Raw genomic sequence first — 23,621 nt, 5'->3', positions numbered from 1 at the left:
GGAACTGAAATCGGAATGCTCACTGACATTTCCCCTATCTGAAAGTCTGATATACGCCGGAAAAATGACTAAGTCCAAAAAAATAAATTTTTCAACTTTTTTCATTTTTACCCCCGTGGGATATATATTCTACCCACACACATTTGGAACTCTCCTGGGGTACCCTCACACATATTATTCCCTCATTTAGTGGATATTTTCACAAAAAAGTGAAATTTTCAAAAATCCAGAAAATTGGCTGAAAACGACTAAATATCAAGGACTCATTGGACGAATCGCTCTGGAACTGAAATCGGAACGCTCACTGACATTTCCCCTATCTGAAAGTCTGATAAACGCCGGAAAAATGACTAAGTCCAAAAAAATTTTTTTTAAACTTTTTTCAATTTTACCCCCGTGGGATACATATTCTATCCACACACATTTGGAACTCTCCTGGAGTACCCTCACACATATTATTCCCTCATTTAGTGGATATTTTCACAAAAAAGTGAAATTTTCAAAAATCCAGAAAAGTGGCTGAAAACGAATAAACATCAAGGACTCATTGGGCGAATCGCTCTGGAACTGAAATCAGAACGCTCACTAACATTTTCCCTATCTGAAAGTCTGATAAACGCCGGAAAAATGACTAAGTCCAAAAAAAATAATTTTTTCAACTTTTTAAATTTTACCCCCGTGGGATATATATTCTACCCACACACATTTGGAACTCTCCTGGGGTACCCTCACACATATTATTCCCTCATTTAGTGGCTATTTTCACAGAAAAGTGAAATTTTCAAAAATCCAAAATATTGGCTGAAAACGACTAAATATCAAGGACTCATTGGGCGAATCGCTCTGGAACTGAAATCGGAACGCTCACTGACATTTCCCCTATCTGAAAGTCTGATAAACGCCGTAAAAATGACTAAGTCCAAAAAAAATAATTTTTTCAACTTTTTTCAATTTTACCCCCGTGGGATATATATTCTACCCACACACATTTGGAACTCTCCTGGGGTACCCTCACACATATTATTACCTCATTTAGTGGATATTTTCACAAAAAAGTGAAATTTTCAAAAATCCAGAAAATTGGATGAAGACGACTAAATATCAAGGACTCATTGGGCGAATCTCTCTGGAACTGAAATCGGAACGCTCACTGACATTTTCCCTATCTGAAAGTCTGATAAACGCAGAAAAATGACTAAGTCCAAAAAAATTATTTTTTCAACTTTTTTCAATTTTACCCCCGTGGGATATATATTCTACCCACACACATTTGGAACTCTCCTGGGGTACCCTCACACATATTATTCCCTCATTTAGTGGATATTTTCACAAAAAAGTGAAATTTTCAAAAATCCAGAAAATTGGCTGAAAACGACTAAATATCAAGGACTCATTGGGCGAATCACTCTGGAACTGAAATCGGAACGCTCACTGACATTTCCCCTATCTGAAAGTCTGATATACGCCGGAAAAATGAATAAGTCCCAAAAAAATTTTTTTCAACTTTTTTCAATTTTACCCCCGTGGGATATATATTCTACCCACACACATTTGGAACTCTCCTGGGGTATCCTCACACATATTATTCCCTCATTTAGTGGATATTTTCACAAAAAAGTGAAATTTTCAAAAATCCAGAAAATTGGCTGAAAACGACTAAATATCAAGGACTCATTGGGCGAATCGCTCTGGAACTGAAATCGGAACGCTCACTGACATTTCCCCTATCTGAAAGTCTGATAAACGCCGGAAAAATGACTAAGTCCAAAAAAAATAATTTTTTCAACTTTTTTCAATTTTACCCCCATGGGATATATATTCTACCCACACACATTTGGAACTCTCCTGGGGTACCCTCACACATATTATTACCTCATTTAGTGGATATTTTCACAAAAAAGTGAAATTTTCAAAAATCCAGAAAATTGGCTGAAAACGAATAAATATCAAGGACTCATTGGGCGTATCGCTCCGGAACTGAAATCAGAACGCTCACTGACATTTTCCCTATCTGAAAGTCTTGATAAACGCCGGAAAAATGACTAATTCCAAAAAAAAAATTTTTTTAACTTTTTTCAATTTTACCCCGTGGGATATATATTCTACCCACACACATTTGGAACTCTCCTGGGGTACCCTCACACATATTATTCCCTCATTTAGTGGATATTTTCACAGAAAAGTGAAATTTTCAAAAATCCAAAATATTGGCTGAAAACGACTAAATATCAAGGACTCATTGGGCGAATCGCTCTGAAACTGAAATCGGAATGCTCACTGACATTTCCCCTATCTGAAAGTCTGATATACGCCGGAAAAATGACTAAGTCCAAAAAAATAAATTTTTCAACTTTTTTCATTTTTACCCCCGTGGGATATATATTCTACCCACACACATTTGGAACTCTCCTGGGGTACCCTCACACATATTATTCCCTCATTTAGTGGATATTTTCACAAAAAAGTGAAATTTTCAAAAATCCAGAAAATTGGCTGAAAACGAATAAATATCAAGGACTCATTGGACGAATCGCTCTGGAACTGAAATCGGAACGCTCACTGACATTTCCCCTATCTGAAAGTCTGATAAACGCCGGAAAAATGACTAAGTCCAAAAAAATTTTTTTTAAACTTTTTTCAATTTTACCCCCGTGGGATACATATTCTATCCACACACATTTGGAACTCTCCTGGAGTACCCTCACACATATTATTCCCTCATTTAGTGGATATTTTCACAGAAAAGTGAAATTTTCAAAAATCCAAAATATTGGCTGAAAACGACTAAATATCAAGGACTCATTGGGCGAATCGCTCTGGAACTGAAATCGGAACGCTCACTGACATTTCCCCTATCTGAAAGTCTGATAAACGCCGGAAAAATGACTAAGTCCAAAAAAAATAATTTTTTCAACTTTTTTCAATTTTACCCCCGTGGGATATATATTCTACCCACACACATTTGGAACTCTCCTGGGGTACCCTCACACATATTATTACCTCATTTAGTGGATATTTTCACAAAAAAGTGAAATTTTCAAAAATCCAGAAAATTGGCTGAAGACGACTAAATATCAAGGACTCATTGGGCGAATCTCTCTGGAACTGAAATCGGAACGCTCACTGACATTTCCCCTATCTGAAAGTCTGATAAACGCCGGAAAAATGACTAAGTCCAAAAAAAATAATTTTTTCAACTTTTTTCAATTTTACCCCCGTGGGATATATATTCTACCCACACACATTTGGAACTCTCCTGGGGTACCCTCACACATATTATTACCTCATTTAGTGGATATTTTCACAAAAAAGTGAAATTTTCAAAAATCCAGAAAATTGGCTGAAAACGAATAAATATCAAGGACTCATTGGGCGTATCGCTCCGGAACTGAAATCAGAACGCTCACTGACATTTTCCCTATCTGAAAGTCTTGATAAACGCCGGAAAAATGACTAATTCCAAAAAAAAATTTTTTTTAACTTTTTTCAATTTTACCCCGTGGGATATATATTCTACCCACACACATTTGGAACTCTCCTGGGGTACCCTCACACATATTATTCCCTCATTTAGTGGATATTTTCACAGAAAAGTGAAATTTTCAAAAATCCAAAATATTGGCTGAAAACGACTAAATATCAAGGACTCATTGGGCGAATCGCTCTGGAACTGAAATCGGAATGCTCACTGACATTTTCCCTATCTGAAAGTCTGATATACGCCGGAAAAATGACTAAGTCCAAAAAAATAAATTTTTCAACTTTTTTCATTTTTACCCCCGTGGGATATATATTCTACCCACACACATTTGGAACTCTCCTGGGGTACCCTCACACATATTATTCCCTCATTTAGTGGATATTTTCACAAAAAAGTGAAATTTTCAAAAATCCAGAAAATTGGCTGAAAACGACTAAATATCAAGGACTCATTGGACGAATCGCTCTGGAACTGAAATCGGAACGCTCACTGACATTTCCCCTATCTGAAAGTCTGATAAACGCCGGAAAAATGACTAAGTCCAAAAAAATTTTTTTTAAACTTTTTTCAATTTTACCCCCGTGGGATACATATTCTATCCACACACATTTGGAACTCTCCTGGAGTACCCTCACACATATTATTCCCTCATTTAGTGGATATTTTCACAGAAAAGTGAAATTTTCAAAAATCCAAAATATTGGCTGAAAACGACTAAATATCAAGGACTCATTGGGCGAATCGCTCTGGAACTGAAATCGGAACGCTCACTGACATTTCCCCTATCTGAAAGTCTGATAAACGCCGGAAAAATGACTAAGTCCAAAAAAAATAATTTTTTCAACTTTTTTCAATTTTACCCCCGTGGGATATATATTCTACCCACACACATTTGGAACTCTCCTGGGGTACCCTCACACATATTATTACCTCATTTAGTGGATATTTTCACAAAAAAGTGAAATTTTCAAAAATCCAGAAAATTGGCTGAAGACGACTAAATATCAAGGACTCATTGGGCGAATCTCTCTGGTACTGAAATCGGAACGCTCACTGACATTTTCCCTATCTGAAAGTCTGATAAACGCCGAAAAATGACTAAGTCCAAAAAAATTATTTTTTCAACTTTTTTCAATTTTACCCCCGTGGGATATATATTCTACCCACACACATTTGGAACTCTCCTGGGGTACCCTCACACATATTATTCCCTCATTTAGTGGATATTTTCACAAAAAAGTGAAATTTTCAAAAATCCAGAAAATTGGCTGAAAACGACTAAATATCAAGGACTCATTGGGCGAATCACTCTGGAACTGAAATCGGAACGCTCACTGACATTTCCCCTATCTGAAAGTCTGATATACGCCGGAAAAATGACTAAGTCCAAAAAAAATAATTTTTTCAACTTTTTTCAATTTTACCCCCGTGGGATATATATTCTACCCACACACATTTGGAACTCTCCTGGGGTACCCTCACACATATTATTACCTCATTTAGTGGATATTTTCACAAAAAAGTGAAATTTTCAAAAATCCAGAAAATTGGCTGAAAACGAATAAATATCAAGGACTCATTGGGCGTATCGCTCCGGAACTGAAATCAGAACGCTCACTGACATTTTCCCTATCTGAAAGTCTTGATAAACGCCGGAAAAATGACTAATTCCAAAAAAAAATTTTTTTTAACTTTTTTCAATTTTACCCCGTGGGATATATATTCTACCCACACACATTTGGAACTCTCCTGGGGTACCCTCACACATATTATTCCCTCATTTAGTGGATATTTTCACAGAAAAGTGAAATTTTCAAAAATCCAAAATATTGGCTGAAAACGACTAAATATCAAGGACTCATTGGGCGAATCGCTCTGGAACTGAAATCGGAATGCTCACTGACATTTTCCCTATCTGAAAGTCTGATATACGCCGGAAAAATGACTAAGTCCAAAAAAATAAATTTTTCAAATTTTTTCATTTTTACCCCCGTGGGATATATATTCTACCCACACACATTTGGAACTCTCCTGGGGTACCCTCACACATATTATTCCCTCATTTAGTGGATATTTTCACAAAAAAGTGAAATTTTCAAAAATCCAGAAAATTGGCTGAAAACGACTAAATATCAAGGACTCATTGGACGAATCGCTCTGGAACTGAAATCGGAACGCTCACTGACATTTCCCCTATCTGAAAGTCTGATAAACGCCGGAAAAATGACTAAGTCCAAAAAAATTTTTTTTAAACTTTTTTCAATTTTACCCCCGTGGGATACATATTCTATCCACACACATTTGGAACTCTCCTGGAGTACCCTCACACATATTATTCCCTCATTTAGTGGATATTTTCACAAAAAAGTGAAATTTTCAAAAATCCAGAAAAGTGGCTGAAAACGAATAAATATCAAGGACTCATTGGGCGAATCGCTCTGGAACTGAAATCAGAACGCTCACTGACATTTTCCCTATCTGAAAGTCTGATAAACGCCGGAAAAATGACTAAGTCCAAAAAAAAAAATTTTTTCAACTTTTTAAATTTTACCCCCGTGGGATATATATTCTACCCACACACATTTGGAACTCTCCTGGGGTACCCTCACACATATTATTCCCTCATTTAGTGGATATTTTCACAGAAAAGTGAAATTTTCAAAAATCCAAAATATTGGCTGAAAACGACTAAATATCAAGGACTCATTGGGCGAATCGCTCTGGAACTGAAATCGGAACGCTCACTGACATTTCCCCTATCTGAAAGTCTGATAAACGCCGGAAAAATGACTAAGTCCAAAAAAAATAATTTTTTCAACTTTTTTCAATTTTACCCCCGTGGGATATATATTCTACCCACACACATTTGGAACTCTCCTGGGGTACCCTCACACATATTATTACCTCATTTAGTGGATATTTTCACAAAAAAGTGAAATTTTCAAAAATCCAGAAAATTGGCTGAAGACGACTAAATATCAAGGACTCATTGGGCGAATCTCTCTGGAACTGAAATCGGAACGCTCACTGACATTTTCCCTATCTGAAAGTCTGATAAACGCCGAAAAATGACTAAGTCCAAAAAAATTATTTTTTCAACTTTTTTCAATTTTACCCCCGTGGGATATATATTCTACCCACACACATTTGGAACTCTCCTGGGGTACCCTCACACATATTATTCCCTCATTTAGTGGATATTTTCACAAAAAAGTGAAATTTTCAAAAATCCAGAAAATTGGCTGAAAACGACTAAATATCAAGGACTCATTGGGCGAATCACTCTGGAACTGAAATCGGAACGCTCACTGACATTTCCCCTATCTGAAAGTCTGATATACGCCGGAAAAATGAATAAGTCCCAAAAAAATTTTTTTCAACTTTTTTCAATTTTACCCCCGTGGGATATATATTCTACCCACACACATTTGGAACTCTCCTGGGGTATCCTCACACATATTATTCCCTCATTTAGTGGATATTTTCACAAAAAAGTGAAATTTTCAAAAATCCAGAAAATTGGCTGAAAACGACTAAATATCAAGGACTCATTGGGCGAATCGCTCTGGAACTGAAATCGGAACGCTCACTGACATTTCCCCTATCTGAAAGTCTGATAAACGCCGGAAAAATGACTAAGTCCAAAAAAAATAATTTTTTCAACTTTTTTCAATTTTACCCCCGTGGGATATATATTCTACCCACACACATTTGGAACTCTCCTGGGGTACCCTCACACATATTATTACCTCATTTAGTGGATATTTTCACAAAAAAGTGAAATTTTCAAAAATCCAGAAAATTGGCTGAAAACGAATAAATATCAAGGACTCATTGGGCGTATCGCTCCGGAACTGAAATCAGAACGCTCACTGACATTTTCCCTATCTGAAAGTCTTGATAAACGCCGGAAAAATGACTAATTCCAAAAAAAAATTTTTTTTAACTTTTTTCAATTTTACCCCGTGGGATATATATTCTACCCACACACATTTGGAACTCTCCTGGGGTACCCTCACACATATTATTCCCTCATTTAGTGGATATTTTCACAGAAAAGTGAAATTTTCAAAAATCCAAAATATTGGCTGAAAACGACTAAATATCAAGGACTCATTGGGCGAATCGCTCTGAAACTGAAATCGGAATGCTCACTGACATTTCCCCTATCTGAAAGTCTGATATACGCCGGAAAAATGACTAAGTCCAAAAAAATAAATTTTTCAACTTTTTTCATTTTTACCCCCGTGGGATATATATTCTACCCACACACATTTGGAACTCTCCTGGGGTACCCTCACACATATTATTCCCTCATTTAGTGGATATTTTCACAAAAAAGTGAAATTTTCAAAAATCCAGAAAATTGGCTGAAAACGAATAAATATCAAGGACTCATTGGACGAATCGCTCTGGAACTGAAATCGGAACGCTCACTGACATTTCCCCTATCTGAAAGTCTGATAAACGCCGGAAAAATGACTAAGTCCAAAAAAATTTTTTTTAAACTTTTTTCAATTTTACCCCCGTGGGATACATATTCTATCCACACACATTTGGAACTCTCCTGGAGTACCCTCACACATATTATTCCCTCATTTAGTGGATATTTTCACAAAAAAGTGAAATTTTCAAAAATCCAGAAAAGTGGCTGAAAACGAATAAATATCAAGGACTCATTGGGCGAATCGCTCTGGAACTGAAATCAGAACGCTCACTGACATTTTCCCTATCTGAAAGTCTGATAAACGCCGGAAAAATGACTAAGTCCAAAAAAAATAATTTTTTCAACTTTTTAAATTTTACCCCCGTGGGATATATATTCTACCCACACACATTTGGAACTCTCCTGGGGTACCCTCACACATATTATTCCCTCATTTAGTGGATATTTTCACAGAAAAGTGAAATTTTCAAAAATCCAAAATATTGGCTGAAAACGACTAAATATCAAGGACTCATTGGGCGAATCGCTCTGGAACTGAAATCGGAACGCTCACTGACATTTCCCCTATCTGAAAGTCTGATAAACGCCGGAAAAATGACTAAGTCCAAAAAAAATAATTTTTTCAACTTTTTTCAATTTTACCCCCGTGGGATATATATTCTACCCACACACATTTGGAACTCTCCTGGGGTACCCTCACACATATTATTACCTCATTTAGTGGATATTTTCACAAAAAAGTGAAATTTTCAAAAATCCAGAAAATTGGCTGAAGACGACTAAATATCAAGGACTCATTGGGCGAATCTCTCTGGAACTGAAATCGGAACGCTCACTGACATTTCCCCTATCTGAAAGTCTGATAAACGCCGGAAAAATGACTAAGTCCAAAAAAAATAATTTTTTCAACTTTTTTCAATTTTACCCCCGTGGGATATATATTCTACCCACACACATTTGGAACTCTCCTGGGGTACCCTCACACATATTATTACCTCATTTAGTGGATATTTTCACAAAAAAGTGAAATTTTCAAAAATCCAGAAAATTGGCTGAAAACGAATAAATATCAAGGACTCATTGGGCGTATCGCTCCGGAACTGAAATCAGAACGCTCACTGACATTTTCCCTATCTGAAAGTCTTGATAAACGCCGGAAAAATGACTAATTCCAAAAAAAAATTTTTTTTAACTTTTTTCAATTTTACCCCGTGGGATATATATTCTACCCACACACATTTGGAACTCTCCTGGGGTACCCTCACACATATTATTCCCTCATTTAGTGGATATTTTCACAGAAAAGTGAAATTTTCAAAAATCCAAAATATTGGCTGAAAACGACTAAATATCAAGGACTCATTGGGCGAATCGCTCTGGAACTGAAATCGGAATGCTCACTGACATTTTCCCTATCTGAAAGTCTGATATACGCCGGAAAAATGACTAAGTCCAAAAAAATAAATTTTTCAACTTTTTTCATTTTTACCCCCGTGGGATATATATTCTACCCACACACATTTGGAACTCTCCTGGGGTACCCTCACACATATTATTCCCTCATTTAGTGGATATTTTCACAAAAAAGTGAAATTTTCAAAAATCCAGAAAATTGGCTGAAAACGACTAAATATCAAGGACTCATTGGACGAATCGCTCTGGAACTGAAATCGGAACGCTCACTGACATTTCCCCTATCTGAAAGTCTGATAAACGCCGGAAAAATGACTAAGTCCAAAAAAATTTTTTTTAAACTTTTTTCAATTTTACCCCCGTGGGATACATATTCTATCCACACACATTTGGAACTCTCCTGGAGTACCCTCACACATATTATTCCCTCATTTAGTGGATATTTTCACAAAAAAGTGAAATTTTCAAAAATCCAGAAAAGTGGCTGAAAACGAATAAATATCAAGGACTCATTGGGCGAATCGCTCTGGAACTGAAATCAGAACGCTCACTGACATTTTCCCTATCTGAAAGTCTGATAAACGCCGGAAAAATGACTAAGTCCAAAAAAAAAAATTTTTTCAACTTTTTAAATTTTACCCCCGTGGGATATATATTCTACCCACACACATTTGGAACTCTCCTGGGGTACCCTCACACATATTATTCCCTCATTTAGTGGATATTTTCACAGAAAAGTGAAATTTTCAAAAATCCAAAATATTGGCTGAAAACGACTAAATATCAAGGACTCATTGGGCGAATCGCTCTGGAACTGAAATCGGAACGCTCACTGACATTTCCCCTATCTGAAAGTCTGATAAACGCCGGAAAAATGACTAAGTCCAAAAAAAATAATTTTTTCAACTTTTTTCAATTTTACCCCCGTGAGATATATATTCTACCCACACACATTTGGAACTCTCCTGGGGTACCCTCACACATATTATTACCTCATTTAGTGGATATTTTCACAAAAAAGTGAAATTTTCAAAAATCCAGAAAATTGGCTGAAGACGACTAAATATCAAGGACTCATTGGGCGAATCTCTCTGGAACTGAAATCGGAACGCTCACTGACATTTTCCCTATCTGAAAGTCTGATAAACGCCGAAAAATGACTAAGTCCAAAAAAATTATTTTTTCAACTTTTTTCAATTTTACCCCCGTGGGATATATATTCTACCCACACACATTTGGAACTCTCCTGGGGTACCCTCACACATATTATTCCCTCATTTAGTGGATATTTTCACAAAAAAGTGAAATTTTCAAAAATCCAGAAAATTGGCTGAAAACGACTAAATATCAAGGACTCATTGGGCGAATCACTCTGGAACTGAAATCGGAACGCTCACTGACATTTCCCCTATCTGAAAGTCTGATATACGCCGGAAAAATGACTAAGTCCAAAAAAAATAATTTTTTCAACTTTTTTCAATTTTACCCCCGTGGGATATATATTCTACCCACACACATTTGGAACTCTCCTGGGGTACCCTCACACATATTATTACCTCATTTAGTGGATATTTTCACAAAAAAGTGAAATTTTCAAAAATCCAGAAAATTGGCTGAAGACGACTAAATATCAAGGACTCATTGGGCGAATCTCTCTGGAACTGAAATCGGAACGCTCACTGACATTTCCCCTATCTGAAAGTCTGATAAACGCCGGAAAAATGACTAAGTCCAAAAAAAATAATTTTTTCAACTTTTTTCAATTTTACCCCCGTGGGATATATATTCTACCCACACACATTTGGAACTCTCCTGGGGTACCCTCACACATATTATTACCTCATTTAGTGGATATTTTCACAAAAAAGTGAAATTTTCAAAAATCCAGAAAATTGGCTGAAGACGACTAAATATCAAGGACTCATTGGGCGAATCTCTCTGGAACTGAAATCGGAACGCTCACTGACATTTTCCCTATCTGAAAGTCTGATAAACGCCGAAAAATGACTAAGTCCAAAAAAAATTTTTTTCAACTTTTTTCAATTTTACCCCCGTGGGATATATATTCTACCCACACACATTTGGAACTCTCCTGGGGTACCCTCACACATATTATTCCCTCATTTAGTGGATATTTTCACAAAAAAGTGAAATTTTCAAAAATCCAGAAAAGTGGCTGAAAACGAATAAATATCAAGGACTCATTGGGCGAATCGCTCTGGAACTGAAATCAGAACGCTCACTGACATTTTCCCTATCTGAAAGTCTGATAAACGCCGGAAAAATGACTAAGTCCAAAAAAAAAAATTTTTTCAACTTTTTAAATTTTACCCCCGTGGGATATATATTCTACCCACACACATTTGGAACTCTCCTGGGGTACCCTCACACATATTATTCCCTCATTTAGTGGATATTTTCACAGAAAAGTGAAATTTTCAAAAATCCAAAATATTGGCTGAAAACGACTAAATATCAAGGACTCATTGGGCGAATCGCTCTGGAACTGAAATCGGAACGCTCACTGACATTTCCCCTATCTGAAAGTCTGATAAACGCCGGAAAAATGACTAAGTCCAAAAAAAATAATTTTTTCAACTTTTTTCAATTTTACCCCCGTGGGATATATATTCTACCCACACACATTTGGAACTCTCCTGGGGTACCCTCACACATATTATTACCTCATTTAGTGGATATTTTCACAAAAAAGTGAAATTTTCAAAAATCCAGAAAATTGGCTGAAGACGACTAAATATCAAGGACTCATTGGGCGAATCTCTCTGGAACTGAAATCGGAACGCTCACTGACATTTTCCCTATCTGAAAGTCTGATAAACGCCGAAAAATGACTAAGTCCAAAAAAATTATTTTTTCAGCTTTTTTCAATTTTACCCCCGTGGGATATATATTCTACCCACACACATTTGGAACTCTCCTGGGGTACCCTCACACATATTATTCCCTCATTTAGTGGATATTTTCACAAAAAAGTGAAATTTTCAAAAATCCAGAAAATTGGCTGAAAACGACTAAATATCAAGGACTCATTGGGCGAATCACTCTGGAACTGAAATCGGAACGCTCACTGACATTTCCCCTATCTGAAAGTCTGATATACGCCGGAAAAATGACTAAGTCCAAAAAAAATTTTTTTCAACTTTTTTCAATTTTACCCCCGTGGGATATATATTCTACCCACACACATTTGGAACTCTCCTGGGGTACCCTCACACATATTATTCCCTCATTTAGTGGATATTTTCACAAAAAAGTGAAATTTTCAAAAATCCAGAAAATTGGCTGAAAACGACTAAATATCAAGGACTCATTGGGCGAATCACTCTGGAACTGAAATCGGAACGCTCACTGACATTTCCCCTATCTGAAAGTCTGATATACGCCGGAAAAATGACTAAGTCCAAAAAAAATTTTTTTCAACTTTTTTCAATTTTACCCCCGTGGGATATATATTCTACCCACACACATTTGGAACTCTCCTGGGTTATCCTCACACATATTATTCCCTCATTTAGTGGATATTTTCACAAAAAAGTGAAATTTTCAAAAATCCAGAAAATTGGCTGAAAACGACTAAATATCAAGGACTCATTGGGCGAATCGCTCTGGAACTGAAATCGGAACGCTCACTGACATTTCCCCTATCTGAAAGTCTGATAAACGCCGGAAAAATGACTGAGTCCAAAAAAATAAATTTTTCAACTTTTTTCAATTTTACCCCTTGGGATATATATTCTACCCACACACATTTGGAACTCTCCTGGGGTACCCTCACACATATTATTCCCTCATTTAGTGGATATTTTCACAAAAAAGTGAAATTTTCAAAAATCCAGAAAATTGGCTGAAAACGACTAAATATCAAGGACTCATTGGGCGAATCACTCTGGAACTGAAATCGGAACGCTCACTGACATTTCCCCTATCTGAAAGTCTGATATACGCCGGAAAAATGACTAAGTCCAAAAAAAATTTTTTTAAACTTTTTTCAATTTTACCCCCGTGGGATATATATTCTACCCACACACATTTGGAACTCTCCTGGGGTACCCTCACACATATTATTCCCTCATTTAGTGGATATTTTCACAAAAAAGTGAAATTTTCAAAAATCCAGAAAATTGGCTGAAAACGACTAAATATCAAGGACTCATTGGGCGAATCACTCTGGAACTGAAATCGGAATGCTCACTGACATTTCCCCTATCTGAAAGTCTGATATACGCCGGAAAAATGACTAAGTCCAAAAAAATAAATTTTTCAACTTTTTTCATTTTTACCCCCGTGGGATATATATTCTACCCACACACATTTGGAACTCTCCTGGGGTACCCTCACACATATTATTCCCTCATTTAGTGGATATTTTCACAAAAAAGTGAAATTTTCAAAAATCCAGAAAATTGGCTGAAAACGACTAAATATCAAGGACTCATTGGGCGAATCGCTCTGGAACTGAAATCGGAACACTCACTGACATTTTCCCTATCTGAAAGTCTGATAAACGGCGGAAAAATGACTAAGTCCAAAAAAATAATTTTTTCAACTTTTTTAAATTTTACCCCCGTGGGATATATATTCTACCCACACACATTTGGAACTCTCCTGGGGTACCCTCACACATATTATTCCCTCATTTAGTGGATATTTTCACAAAAAAGTGAAATTTTCAAAAATCCAGAAAATTGGCTGAAAACGAATAAATATCAAGGACTCATTGGGCGTATCGCTCCGGAACTGAAATCAGAACGCTCACTGACATTTTCCCTATCTGAAAGTCTTGATAAACGCCGGAAAAATGACTAATTCCAAAAAAAAATTTTTTTTAACTTTTTTCAATTTTACCCCGTGGGATATATATTCTACCCACACACATTTGGAACTCTCCTGGGGTACCCTCACACATATTATTCCCTCATTTAGTGGATATTTTCACAGAAAAGTGAAATTTTCAAAAATCCAAAATATTGGCTGAAAACGACTAAATATCAAGGACTCATTGGGCGAATCGCTCTGGAACTGAAATCGGAATGCTCACTGACATTTCCCCTATCTGAAAGTCTGATATACGCCGGAAAAATGACTAAGTCCAAAAAAATAAATTTTTCAACTTTTTTCATTTTTACCCCCGTGGGATATATATTCTACCCACACACATTTGGAACTCTCCTGGGGTACCCTCACACATATTATTCCCTCATTTAGTGGATATTTTCACAAAAAAGTGAAATTTTCAAAAATCCAGAAAATTGGCTTAAAACGACTAAATATCAAGGACTCATTGGACGAATCGCTCTGGAACTGAAATCGGAACGCTCACTGACATTTCCCCTATCTGAAAGTCTGATAAACGCCGGAAAAATGACTAAGTCCAAAAAAATTTTTTTTTTACTTTTTTCAATTTTACCCCGTGGGATATATATTCTACCCACACACATTTGGAACTCTCCTGGGGTACCCTCACACATATTATTCCCTCATTTAGTGGATATTTTCACAAAAAAGTGAAATTTTCAAAAATCCAGAAAATTGGCTGAAAACGACTAAATATCAAGGACTCATTGGGCGAATCGCTCTGGAACTGAAATCGGAACACTCACTGACATTTTCCCTATCTGAAAGTCTGATAAACGGCGGAAAAATGACTAAGTCCAAAAAAAAATAATTTTTTCAACTTTTTTAAATTTTACCCCCGTGGGATATATATTCTACCCACACACATTTGGAACTCTCCTGGGGTACCCTCACACATATTATTCCCTCATTTAGTGGATATTTTCACAAAAAAGTGAAATTTTCAAAAATCCAGAAAATTGGCTGAAAACGAATAAATATCAAGGACTCATTGGGCGTATCGCTCCGGAACTGAAATCAGAACGCTCACTGACATTTTCCCTATCTGAAAGTCTTGATAAACGCCGGAAAAATGACTAATTCCAAAAAAAATTTTTTTTAACTTTTTTCAATTTTACCCCGTGGGATATATATTCTACCCACACACATTTGGAACTCTCCTGGGGTACCCTCACACATATTATTCCCTCATTTAGTGGATATTTTCACAGAAAAGTGAAATTTTCAAAAATCCAAAATATTGGCTGAAAACGACTAAATATCAAGGACTCATTGGGCGAATCGCTCTGGAACTGAAATCGGAATGCTCACTGACATTTCCCCTATCTGAAAGTCTGATATACGCCGGAAAAATGACTAAGTCCAAAAAAATAAATTTTTCAACTTTTTTCATTTTTACCCCCGTGGGATATATATTCTACCCACACACATTTGGAACTCTCCTGGGGTACCCTCACACATATTATTCCCTCATTTAGTGGATATTTTCACAAAAAAGTGAAATTTTCAAAAATCCAGAAAATTGGCTGAAAACGACTAAATATCAAGGACTCATTGGACGAATCGCTCTGGAACTGAAATCGGAACGCTCACTGACATTTCCCCTATCTGAAAGTCTGATAAACGCCGGAAAAATGACTAAGTCCAAAAAAAATTTTTTTAACTTTTTTCAATTTTACCCCGTGGGATATATATTCTACCCACACACATTTGGAACTCTCCTGGGGTACCCTCACACATATTATTCCCTCATTTAGTGGATATTTTCACAGAAAAGTGAAATTTTCAAAAATCCAAAATATTGGCTGAAAACGACTAAATATCAAGGACTCATTGGGCGAATCGCTCTGGAACTGAAATCGGAATGCTCACTGACATTTCCCCTATCTGAAAGTCTGATATACGCCGGAAAAATGACTAAGTCCAAAAAAATAAATTTTTCAACTTTTTTCAATTTTACCCCCGTGGGATACATATTCTATCCACACACATTTGGAACTCTCCTGGAGTACCCTCACACATATTATTCCCTCATTTAGTGGATATTTTCACAAAAAAGTGAAATTTTCAAAAATCCAGAAAAGTGGCTGAAAACGAATAAATATCAAGGACTCATTGGGCGAATCTCTCTGGAACTGAAATCGGAACGCTCACTGACATTTTCCCTATCTGAAAGTCTGATAAACGCCGAAAAATGACTAAGTCCCAAAAAATTAATTTTTCAACTTTTTTCAATTTTACCCCCGTGGGATATATATTCTACCCACACACATTTGGAACTCTCCTGGGGTACCCTCACACATATTATTCCCTCATTTAGTGGATATTTTCACAAAAAAGTGAAATTTTCAAAAATCCAGAAAATTGGCTGAAAACGACTAAATATCAAGGACTCATTGGGCGAATCACTCTGGAACTGAAATCGGAACACTCACTGACATTTCCCCTATCTGAAAGTCTGATATACGCCGGAAAAATGACTAAGTCTAAAAAAATTTTTTTCAACTTTTTTCAATTTTACCCCCGTGGGATATATATTCTACCCACACACATTTGGAACTCTCCTGGGGTACCCTCACACATATTATTCCCTCATTTAGTGGATATTTTCACAAAAAAGTGAAATTTTCAAAAATCCAGAAAATTGGCTGAAAACGACTAAATATCAAGGACTCATTGGGCGAATCACTCTGGAACTGAAATCGGAACGCTCACTGACATTTCCCCTATCTGAAAGTCTGATATACGCCGGAAAAATGACTAAGTCTAAAAAAATTTTTTTTCAACTTTTTTCAATTTTACCCCCGTGGGATATATATTCTACCCACACACATTTGGAACTCTCCTGGGGTACCCTCACACATATTATTCCCTCATTTAGTGGATATTTTCACAAAAAAGTGAAATTTTCAAAAATCCAGAAAATTGGCTGAAAACGACTAAATATCAAGGACTCATTGGGCGAATCACTCTGGAACTGAAATCGGAATGCTCACTGACATTTCCCCTATCTGAAAGTCTGATATACGCCGGAAAAATGACTAAGTCCAAAAAAAAATTTTTTCAACTTTTTTCATTTTTACCCCCGTGGGATATATATTCTACCCACACACATTTGGAACTCTCCTGGGGTACCCTCACACATATTATTCCCTCATTTAGTGGATATTTTCACAAAAAAGTGAAATTTTCAAAAATCCAGAAAATTGGCTGAAAACGACTAAATATCAAGGACTCATTGGGCGAATCGCTCTGGAACTGAAATCGGAACACTCACTGACATTTTCCCTATCTGAAAGTCTGATAAACGGCGGAAAAATGACTAAGTCCAAAAAAAAATAATTTTTTCAACTTTTTTAAATTTTACCCCCGTGGGATATATATTCTACCCACACACATTTGGAACTCTCCTGGGGTACCCTCACACATATTATTCCCTCATTTAGTGGATATTTTCACAAAAAAGTGAAATTTTCAAAAATCCAGAAAATTGGCTGAAAACGAATAAATATCAAGGACTCATTGGGCGTATCGCTCCGGAACTGAAATCAGAACGCTCACTGACATTTTCCCTATCTGAAAGTCTTGATAAACGCCGGAAAAATGACTAATTCCAAAAAAAAATTTTTTTTAACTTTTTTCAATTTTACCCCGTGGGATATATATTCTACCCACACACATTTGGAACTCTCCTGGGGTACCCTCACACATATTATTCCCTCATTTAGTGGATATTTTCACAGAAAAGTGAAATTTTCAAAAATCCAAAATATTGGCTGAAAACGACTAAATATCATGGACTCATTGGGCGAATCGCTCTGGAACTGAAATCGGAATGCTCACTGACATTTCCCCTATCTGAAAGTCTGATATACGCCGGAAAAATGACTAAGTCCAAAAAAATAAATTTTTCAACTTTTTTCATTTTTACCCCCGTGGGATATATATTCTACCCACACACATTTGGAACTCTCCTGGGGTACCCTCACACATATTATTACCTCATTTAGTGGATATTTTCACAAAAAAGTGAAATTTTCAAAAATCCAGAAAATTGGCTGAAAACGACTAAATATCAAGGACTCATTGGGCGAATCACTCTGGAACTGAAATCGGAACGCTCACTGACATTTCCCCTATCTGAAAGTCTGATATACGCCGGAAAAATGACTAAGTCCAAAAAAAATTTTTTTCAACTTTTTTCAATTTTACCCCCGTGGGATATATATTCTACCCACACACATTTGGAACTCTCCTGGGGTACCCTCACACATATTATTCCCTCATTTAGTGGATATTTTCACAAAAAAGTGAAATTTTCAAAAATCCAGAAAATTGGCTGAAAACGACTAAATATCAAGGACTCATTGGGCGAATCGCTCTGGAACTGAAATCGGAACGCTCACTGACATTTCCCCTATCTGAAAGTCTGATATACGCCGGAAAAATGACTAAGTCCAAAAAAAATTTTTTTCAACTTTTTTAAATTTTACCCCCGTGGTATATATATTCTACCCACACACATTTGGAACTCTCCTGGGTTATCCTCACACATATTATTCCCTCATTTAGTGGATATTTTCACAAAAAAGTGAAATTTTCAAAAATCCAGAAAATTGGCTGAAAACGACTAAATATCAAGGACTCATTGGGCGAATCGCTCTGGAACTGAAATCGGAACGCTCACTGACATTTCCCCTATCTGAAAGTCTGATAAACGCCGGAAAAATGACTAAGTCCAAAAAAATAAATTTTTCAACTTTTTTCAATTTTACCCCTTGGGATATATATTCTACCCACACACATTTGGAACTCTCCTGGGGTACCCTCACACATATTATTCCCTCATTGAGTGGACATTTTCACAGAAAAGTGAAATTTTCAAAAATCCAAAATATTGGCTGAAAACGACTAAATATCAAGGACTCATTGGGCGAATCGCTCTGGAACTGAAATCGGAACGCTCACTGACATTTCCCCTATCTGAAAGTCTGATAAACGCCGGAAAAATGACTAAGTCCAAAAAAAATAATTTTTTCAACTTTTTTCAATTTTACCCCCGTGGGATATATATTCTACCCACACACATTTGGAACTCTCCTGGGGTACCCTCACACATATTATTACCTCATTTAGTGGATATTTTCACAAAAAAGTGAAATTTTCAAAAATCCAGAAAATTGGCTGAAGATGACTAAATATCAAGGACTCATTGGGCGTATCGCTCCGGAACTGAAATCAGAACGCTCACTGACATTTTCCCTATCTGAAAGTCTTGATAAACGCCGGAAAAATGACTAATTCCAAAAAAAATTTTTTTTTTACTTTTTTCAATTTTACCCCGTGGGATATATATTCTACCCACACACATTTGGAACTCTCCTGGGGTACCCTCACACATATTATTCCCTCATTTAGTGGATATTTTCACAGAAAAGTGAAATTTTCAAAAATCCAAAATATTGGCTGAAAACGACTAAATATCATGGACTCATTGGGCGAATCGCTCTGGAACTGAAATCGGAATGCTCACTGACATTTCCCCTTTCTGAAAGTCTGATATACGCCGGAAAAATGACTAAGTCCAAAAAAATAAATTTTTCAACTTTTTTCATTTTTACCTCCGTGGGATATATATTCTACCCACACACATTTGGAACTCTCCTGGGGTACCCTCACACATATTATTACCTCATTTAGTGGATATTTTCACAAAAAAGTGAAATTTTCAAAAATCCAGAAAATTGGCTGAAGACGACTAAATATCAAGGACTCATTGGGCGAATCTCTCTGGAACTGAAATCGGAACGCTCACTGACATTTTCCCTATCTGAAAGTCTGATAAACGCCGAAAAATGACTAAGTCCAAAAAAATTATTTTTTCAACTTTTTTCAATTTTACCCCCGTGGGATATATATTCTACCCACACACATTTGGAACTCTCCTGGGGTACCCTCACACATATTATTCCCTCATTTAGTGGATATTTTCACAAAAAAGTGAAATTTTCAAAAATCCAGAAAATTGGCTGAAAACGACTAAATATCAAGGACTCATTGGGCGAATCACTCTGGAACTGAAATCGGAACGCTCACTGACATTTCCCCTATCTGAAAGTCTGATATACGCCGGAAAAATGACTAAGTCCAAAAAAATAAATTTTTCAACTTTTTTCAATTTTACCCCTTGGGATATATATTCTACCCACACACATTTGGAACTCTCCTGGGGTACCCTCACACATATTATTACCTCATTTAGTGGATATTTTCACAAAAAAGTGAAATTTTCAAAAATCCAGAAAATTGGCTGAAGATGACTAAATATCAAGGACTCATTGGGCGTATCGCTCCGGAACTGAAATCAGAACGCTCACTGACATTTTCCCTATCTGAAAGTCTTGATAAACGCCGGAAAAATGACTAATTCCAAAAAAAATTTTTTTTTTACTTTTTTCAATTTTACCCCGTGGGATATATATTCTACCCACACACATTTGGAACTCTCCTGGGGTACCCTCACACATATTATTCCCTCATTTAGTGGATATTTTCACAGAAAAGTGAAATTTTCAAAAATCCAAAATATTGGCTGAAAACGACTAAATATCATGGACTCATTGGGCGAATCGCTCTGGAACTGAAATCGGAATGCTCACTGACATTTCCCCTTTCTGAAAGTCTGATATACGCCGGAAAAATGACTAAGTCCAAAAAAATAAATTTTTCAACTTTTTTCATTTTTACCTCCGTGGGATATATATTCTACCCACACACATTTGGAACTCTCCTGGGGTACCCTCACACATATTATTACCTCATTTAGTGGATATTTTCACAAAAAAGTGAAATTTTCAAAAATCCAGAAAATTGGCTGAAGACGACTAAATATCAAGGACTCATTGGGCGAATCTCTCTGGAACTGAAATCGGAACGCTCACTGACATTTTCCCTATCTGAAAGTCTGATAAACGCCGAAAAATGACTAAGTCCAAAAAAATTATTTTTTCAACTTTTTTCAATTTTACCCCCGTGGGATATATATTCTACCCACACACATTTGGAACTCTCCTGGGGTACCCTCACACATATTATTCCCTCATTTAGTGGATATTTTCACAAAAAAGTGAAATTTTCAAAAATCCAGAAAATTGGCTGAAAACGACTAAATATCAAGGACTCATTGGGCGAATCACTCTGGAACTGAAATCGGAACGCTCACTGACATTTCCCCTATCTGAAAGTCTGATATACGCCGGAAAAATGACTAAGTCCAAAAAAAATTTTTTTCAACTTTTTTCAATTTTACCCCCGTGGGATATATATTCTACCCACACACATTTGGAACTCTCCTGGGTTATCCTCACACATATTATTCCCTCATTTAGTGGATATTTTCACAAAAAAGTGAAATTTTCAAAAATCCAGAAAATTGGCTGAAAACGACTAAATATCAAGGACTCATTGGGCGAATCGCTCTGGAACTGAAATCGGAACGCTCACTGACATTTCCCCTATCTGAAAGTCTGATAAACGCCGGAAAAATGACTAAGTCCAAAAAAATAAATTTTTCAACTTTTTTCAATTTTACCCCTTGGGATATATATTCTACCCACACACATTTGGAACTCTCCTGGGGTACCCTCACACATATTATTCCCTCATTGAGTGGATATTTTCACAGAAAAGTGAAATTTTCAAAAATCCAAAATATTGGCTGAAAACGACTAAATATCAAGGACTCATTGGGCGAATCGCTCTGGAACTGAAATCGGAACGCTCACTGACATTTCCCCTATCTGAAAGTCTGATAAACGCCGGAAAAATGACTAAGTCCAAAAAAAATAATTTTTTCAACTTTTTTCAATTTTACCCCCGTGGGATATATATTCTACCCACACACATTTGGAACTCTCCTGGGGTACCCTCACACATATTATTACCTCATTTAGTGGATATTTTCACAAAAAAGTGAAATTTTCAAAAATCCAGAAAATTGGCTGAAGATGACTAAATATCAAGGACTCATTGGGCGAATCTCTCTGGAACTGAAATCGGAACGCTCACTGACATTTTCCCTATCTGAAAGTCTGATAAACGCCGAAAAATGACTAAGTCCAAAAAAATTATTTTTTCAACTTTTTTCAATTTTACCCCCGTGGGATATATATTCTACCCACACACATTTGGAACTCTCCTGGGGTACCCTCACACATATTATTCCCTCATTTAGTGGATATTTTCACAAAGAAGTGAAATTTTCAAAAATCCAGAAAATTGGCTGAAAACGACTAAATATCAAGGACTCATTGGGCGAATCACTCTGGAACTGAAATCGGAACGCTCACTGACATTTCCCCTATCTGAAAGTCTGATATACGCCGGAAAAATGACTAAGTCCAAAAAAAATTTTTTTCAACTTTTTTCAATTTTACCCCCGTAGGATATATATTCTACCCACACACATTTGGAACTCTCCTGGGGTACCCTCACACATATTATTCCCTCATTTAGTGGATATTTTCACAAAAAAGTGAAATTTTCAAAAATCCAGAAAATTGGCTGAAAACGACTAAATATCAAGGACTCATTGGGCGAATCACTCTGGAACTGAAATCGGAACGCTCACTGACATTTCCCCTATCTGAAAGTCTGATATACGCCGGAAAAATGACTAAGTCCAAAAAAAATTTTTTTCAACTTTTTTCAATTTTACCCCCGTGGGATATATATTCTACCCACACACATTTGGAACTCTCCTGGGTTATCCTCACACATATTATTCCCTCATTTAGTGGATATTTTCACAAAAAAGTGAAATTTTCAAAAATCCAGAAAATTGGCTGAAAACGACTAAATATCAAGGACTCATTGGGCGAATCGCTCTGGAACTGAAATCGGAACGCTCACTGACATTTCCCCTATCTGAAAGTCTGATAAACGCCGGAAAAATGACTAAGTCCAAAAAAAATAATTTTTTCAACTTTTTTCAATTTTACCCCCGTGGGATATATATTCTACCCACACACATTTGGAACTCTCCTGGGGTACCCTCACACATATTATTACCTCATTTAGTGGATATTTTCACAAAAAAGTGAAATTTTCAAAAATCCAGAAAATTGGCTGAAGATGACTAAATATCAAGGACTCATTGGGCGAATCTCTCTGGAACTGAAATCGGAACGCTCACTGACATTTTCCCTATCTGAAAGTCTGATAAACGCCGAAAAATGACTAAGTCCAAAAAAATTATTTTTTCAACTTTTTTCAATTTTACCCCCGTGGGATATATATTCTACCCACACACATTTGGAACTCTCCTGGGGTACCCTCACACATATTATTCCCTCATTTAGTGGATATTTTCACAAAGAAGTGAAATTTTCAAAAATCCAGAAAATT

Source organism: Phyllobates terribilis, unplaced genomic scaffold (genome assembly GCF_046119375.1).
Source record: "Phyllobates terribilis strain yellow unplaced genomic scaffold, ASM4611937v1 Scaffold_12__6_contigs__length_324123572, whole genome shotgun sequence".
Classification (NCBI taxonomy): domain Eukaryota; kingdom Metazoa; phylum Chordata; class Amphibia; order Anura; family Dendrobatidae; genus Phyllobates; species Phyllobates terribilis.
The sequence above is the reverse complement of the archived record's forward strand: the minus strand, read 5'-3'. Positions refer to the sequence as shown.